Source organism: Acinonyx jubatus, chromosome B3 (genome assembly GCF_027475565.1).
Source record: "Acinonyx jubatus isolate Ajub_Pintada_27869175 chromosome B3, VMU_Ajub_asm_v1.0, whole genome shotgun sequence".
Classification (NCBI taxonomy): Eukaryota; Metazoa; Chordata; class Mammalia; order Carnivora; family Felidae; genus Acinonyx; species Acinonyx jubatus.
In genome coordinates, this window is record NC_069386.1 from 113,164,868 (window position 1) to 113,171,173 (window position 6,306).

The 6,306-nt window shown below is 41.1% G+C and overlaps 1 pseudogene; it reads right to left on the reverse strand.

Moving 5' to 3' along the window:
• Positions 1-561: 561 nt before the first annotated feature.
• LOC128316175 (60S ribosomal protein L31-like) lies at positions 562-2,856 on the reverse strand (annotated as a pseudogene).
• Between the last annotated feature and the right edge of the window lie 3,450 nt (positions 2,857-6,306).

The window sequence follows — 6,306 nt, forward strand, 5'->3', positions numbered from 1 at the left end:
AAACTCACGGACCGCGAGATCATGACCTGAGCTGAAGTCGGACGCTTAACTGACTGAGCCACCCAGGCGCCCCAGGAGTTTACTGGTTTCTTAACAGTTGGATAAAGCTGACATATAAAATCATATGTGCCTGGTGTCTTTTTGATGGGAGATACTTTTGATTACCAGTTTAATTTCCTGAATGATTGTTGATTTAGTTAGGTTTTCTGTTTTATTAATTTTGGTGGGTTTTTTTTTTTCTATGAAGTTACCATTTTATTTTTTTAATTAATTTATCTTTTTTACTTTTTTGCAATTTTATACCTTTATTTGGCAATCAGCAGTTAGTTCTCATCCACATTAACAGTCTGTAGATTTTTGGGGCGCCTGGGTGGCTCAGTCGGTTGAGTGTCCGACTTCGGCTCAGGTCATGATCTCACAGTTCGTGGGTTCGAGCCCCGCATCAGGCTCTGTGCCGACCGCTTGCTCAGAGCCTGGGGCCTGCTTCAGATTCTGTGTCTCCTCCTCTCTCTGCCCCTCCCCCGTTCACGCTTTGTCTCACTCTGTTTCTCAAAAATAAATGTAAAAAAAAAAAAATTAAAAAAAAAAAAAACCAGTCTGTAGATTTTTGAAAGTGGTGACAGGTACATAGGTAACCAACGTACAGAGCTTGTTTGGTGAATCCTCATCCTTGTTACGTTTTCTGGTCAACCGCACATGGATACGGTATGGAACATTCCTTGTTCCTTTGGCCCAGACAGCTTTGTTGAGCCTGGTGTCGATGCGCACATCTGGGGTTCCCGTCTCCTTCACAGCAAATTTCCGGATCTCTTTGAGTGCCCGAGGGGCATGCTTCTTCAAACTCACTCCGTGGATGTGCTTGTGAAATGTTGATGGTGTAGTCTCTGGTTACTACCTCGTTGATGGCAGAACGGCCCTTCTTCTTCTCTCCATCCTTCTTTGCGGAAGCCACCCTGCCAGGCCCGGGTTGGAAAGTGAGCTACCATTTTAATATATATTTTCGAATTTGTTGGTGTAAAGTGTTTTGATTTTTAAAGTTTTATTATCTGTAATCAGGTCTGTAATTATATTTCTCAATTCCTAAAATTTGTTTAAACTTGTGTGACTTTGTCTTTTATCTTGAGCAGTATCACCAGAAGTTGATCTATTTCCTTGGTTTTGTTTATTTTACTCAGATTTATTAACATATCATTTATATACAGTAAAATGCACTCCTTTTTAGCTTTTAGTTTTGACACTCATACGATCACGTAACTGCCAAAAAAAGAAAATCATGTAAGTACTGCCACGATCAAGAAATGTTCCATCTTCCTCCAAAATTCCTCTGTTTTTCTTTGTAGCCAACCCCTCCCCTGCCCCGGCTCCTAGTAACCACTGACCCGTTTTCTGTCTTTATAGTTTTGCTTTTTACAGAATGTCATATAGGGGTGCCTGGGTGGGCTCAGTTGGTTGGGCATTGGACTCTTGATCTCAGGTTTGTGAGTTCAAGCCCAGTGTTGGGCTCTGTGTTGGGCTCTGCAAAAAAAAAAAAAAAGCAAAAATTAAAAAGTGCACTTTCAGAATGTCATATAAATAGAACCATATATGACTTACTTTTTGAGACTGGTTTCTGTTTAGCATAATGCATTTGATTTTATCCACATTATTATGTGTATCAATAAGTCCTTCCTTTTTGTTGCCAAATAGCATCCCATCAGATGGCTGTTCCAGTTTGTTTATTCATTCGCTAGTTGAAGGACCTTTGGGTTGTTTCCATTGTTGACTAGTGACATTGAGTATCTTTTCATGTGCTTCTTTGCCATCCAGTTATCTTCTCTGATAAAGTGTTCAAAGTTTTTGCCCCTTTAAAAAATGTGCTTGTTTTCTTTGTTTTCTAATTAAGTTTTCAGAGTTATTTTCTATTGTAGATACAGGTCTTTTGTTGATGTGCGTTTTGCACATATTTGCTCCATTTTATTTTTTCAATTAAAATTTCTTACTTTTTTTAATTAAAATTTTTTTTAATATTTATTTTTGACAGAGAAAGAGACAGTGTGAGGGGGGAGGGGCAGAGAGAGGGAGACACAGAATCTGAAGCAGGCTCCAGGCTCCGAGCTGTCAGCACAGAGCCCGACACGGGGCTCAAACTCACTAACCTCAAGATCATGACCTGAGCCGAAATCAGACGCTTGACCAACAGAGCCACCCAGGCCCCCTGTTGCTTTTTAATTTAATTGCATTGTATTTAGTAGAGACAGTGATTAGTACAACAGGTTATTTGAAATACATTGAGATTTTCTTTGTGATCTTATAACTGGTCAATATTTGTGGTGCTCTTTGATATTTGAAATAATGTATGCTCTCTATTTTTTGGTGCAAGTTTCTATATCCAAGCAAAAATACTTTGAATGGTGCTCAGCACCTAAGTTCTCAGTAACTATGAGCTAACAGTACTACTATCTTCCAACATACTTACACTTTTTTTCTGCACGATCTATCCATATATGATAGAGGCTGTTAGAATCTGCCACGAGGCTTAGGGATTTGTCTATTTCTCCTTGTCACGATGGCTGTTTTTGCTTTCCACAACTTGAGGCCATTTTATCAGTTGTGTGTTCCTGCATAGCAAGTAACCCCCCCCCCCCCAAACTGAATGGCTTAAAACAACAATATAATCTCACAGCTTCTGAGTCTGAGATTCAGAAACGGCTTAGCTTGGTGGTTCCGGTTTGGGGTCTCTCTGTGGGGCCGCTGTCCTCTGCAGGTGCGGCCCAGGGCTGGAGGGCTGGTTCCAAGCTCACTCCCGTGGTTGGCAGCTTGGTGTGGTCTCTCTCCCTGCCCAGACCCCTCTGGGCTGCTGGAGTGTCCACATGGCATGGCTGCGGGCTTTCCCCAGAGCGGGCGATTATGTGCAGGGCGGAAGCTGCGAGGTCATTTCTGATGCGGCTTCGGAGGCCACATTCTGTTACTTCTCCACACGCTGGTCATTAGAAGTGAGTTGCTAAGCTCAGCCCATTTTCAAGGCGGAGGAGTGAGGCTCCATCTTTTGAATGGAGGAGGGTTAAAGAATCCATGTGCATATTTGAAGGACTCAGCTATGTTATTCGATCTGCCAAGGTTTATGATGTCCTCTTTTCTTAATGGCGTATTCTTTTATTATGTACTCTTCCCCTTCATCTATTATTCAGGTTTTTTTAAATACCATATGGTTTATTTGTCTCTGTTATGCTACTAAGCCACCCTTTCATCCCTTTATTTCCAATTTCTCTGTTTTTGGTCTTTGTTTTGGTTATTTCCAATTTCTTTGTTTTGTTGTAGGTCTCTTTCGTAAGTAGAATTTTATTGGATTTTTAGGACTTTGATGCGATAAATTCTTTCAATATCTGAGTTTATTATGTTTATCTTTCTTACAATTATTAATACATTTGGGTTTATTTCCACTGTCTCATTTTGTTTTATCTTTTTAACGTTCTTCCTCTTTATTTCATTCTACTTTCATTCGGATTGAAAATGTTGCCAATTTTCTATAATCTCTATTTTTTTTTCTTGTCTAGTTGGGAAACCATGAGATTGTATTTCCATTCTTTTAGAGGTCACCAAACTTTTTCTTTTAAAAAAAAATTTTTTTTAACGTTTATTTATTTTTGAGACAGAGAGAGACAGAGCATGCATGAGTGGGGGAGGGTCAGAGAGAGAGGGAGACACAGAATCTGAAAGAGACTCCAGGCTCTGAGCTGTCAGCACAGAGCCTGACACAGGGCTCGAACTCATGGACCTTGAGATCATGACCTGAGCCCAAGTGGAACGCTTAACCGACTGAGCCACCCGGGTGCCCCAATCACCAAACTTTTTCTTAAAAAATTGAAGTTATTATCTCCACAACCCCCCCCCCAAATATTTCCTAGACTTTTGCCTCTCTTTAGATTTTAAAGTCTCTTTTGTCATACATTTCTAATTTTATTGCTTTGTCATCAAAGAATATAGTCTGAATGGTAAGGATCCTTTGGAATCTGTAGATTTATGAGCTTACCATATTGTTTTAAATGTTGCATCTCTCAAAAAGAATGTGTATTTATTTGTTCCAGGTATGAGGGTTATAGACATCTAATAGCTCAGTCTTATCAATTATGCTGCTTGACCATGGAGGAGGGTGATAATATTTCAAACCACAATTGTCGGCCTACCTATTTCTCCCTGAAGTTTTGTCAGTTGCGGCTTGCCCTATGCCAAGATGCCCCCCTGCACTATCACAGACACATGTTATATTGATTTCTCGGTGTGTTTATTTAATGTTAATGCCAAGCTCTGTTCTCACTGGTTCCATGTGGATAGTTTGTTGCTCAGATACATAGTCCTCTTTCAGATTACAATAAAAACGTTGGTAGAGGTTAGAAATGGATCCGGGCTCATACATTTGTTAGAAGCTTAGAAATGGATTCGGTAATGAGGGACAACACCTGCTTCAGAGCATTTAACAGCTTTCTGACATCTGTGACCTGTCACAGCTCTAGAGACTGCGTGCAATGCAACTCTACCACTGGGTGGCGCACTAAGCATATACTTCGGTGCTCCCTTCTACTCGTCCTCCTCCGGCAAGAAAAGATCCGGTGATAAATGTAAGGTGGGGGGGAGGGGTCCGTGAAAATGAGAGGTCTGAATCCAACAGTGTGTGTGCGTGTGCGTGTGTGTGTGTGCCTGCACCAGGAACTTACAGTAACAGAATATGAGACTTTTTTTTTTATTTTTTAGCAGAGATAATCCAGAGGATACAACAAATGGACTGGTTCATTGGTTCATGTGCTTGCTCATTTATTCATTCAATCGGAAATATTTCTTCATGTTTTTTCCTTTTTTGTAAAACAAAACAAAACAAGCAAAAACGTATCCAAACGTTGAAGAAATTAAAAAGTACTTCATCTATTGTTTCCTTCTGTAATGTCATATTTATGGTTTTTTACGTTTTATTTTAAATTTCACAAAAAGGATTTTATATCTCTACTACTGAGCAATGTGATGCATTGCTTTAGTTGTTGAAACAGAAAAATACTGAGTCGTTATGTTTATGTTATCACCCCCACCACCCTCACACTGTTGTTCATTTGGTACACTTCTAATTTGTTGCATGCAGCCACTTTGAACCATCATTATAAAGATTTTATTGCCATGTTGAAAATGCTTATAATATGGCAGGCAACAAAAAGAAGGCATAAAAATAGAAGATTTCCTGTCATTAGAGCCATGTAGAGATATGTGCACATATGGTTGGAGGCTGGCAGTGGATGATGGAGAAATAAACATGTGGTTTTCTTAGGAGACTGGATCTGTGTATGGTTTTTCTCTGTTACAAATCATACATTCTTGGCATGCCTGGGTAGCTCAGTCGGTTAAGCGACCGACTTCAGCTCAGGTCATGATCTCACGGTTTGTGGGTTCGAGCCCCACGTCGAGCTCTGTGCTGACAGCTCGGAGCCTGGAGCCTGTTTCGGATTCTGTGTCTTCCTCTCTCTCTGCCCCTCCCTCTGCTTGCAGTCTGCCTCTCTCTCTCTCAAAAATAAATAAACATTAAAAAAATTAAAAACAAATCATACATTGTTGCTATAATAATTTGATACGGAGTAAAAAGGTGAAATCAAATATAGATATATATCAATACACTTTATGTATCAATATAATTGATATACAAAGTTTAATACAAGAAAAACTTCACTGTCTATGTTTCTCTTCTGGCCATTCTTATTATTTGTTTCCTTCCACGATTCTTGAGGAAAATACTTGTTGTAGCGAGAAGGATGCTGTTAAACACTGATCTCCTCTGATGGTCAGATGTCCTGGGTCTGCTGCTGGGGGCCACCTGGGTTTCTCCTCTGCCAACTGGGACTAAGAAGGACAGGACTGTGTGAGGGTTAAGTTAGCGATTTGCATTCATTAGTTGAAATAATCACTTTACATTTATTCAAACTTAAACGCATTAAATTAAGAAAGCCTGCCAAAGCCGAGGGGCGCATCTCCCGTTTGAAAGCATGAGTCAGAGACCTTTCTCCGAATGGCAGCCTGTAGCTGAAGCCACCTGCGGGAGGGTGGAAACAAGGACGGCTTTGTCGCTGGTGCCACGGGTGGGTGGCGGGGGCGGCACCTCCTGACCCCCCGGCCCCCCCATCGTGCTCCCTGCAGCTGTCCCAGCAAAGGTGCTGGGTTGTCCGCCACCTGGGGCCTGGAAACACCAGGAGAACTAACTCCCTGTGTCCTACAGCTTGGAAGTCGAAGCTGGAAAGGAAGGACAAAGGTGCAGGTTTCAGAGGAGGGATGGCTCAGGGAAGCGTCTCCCTT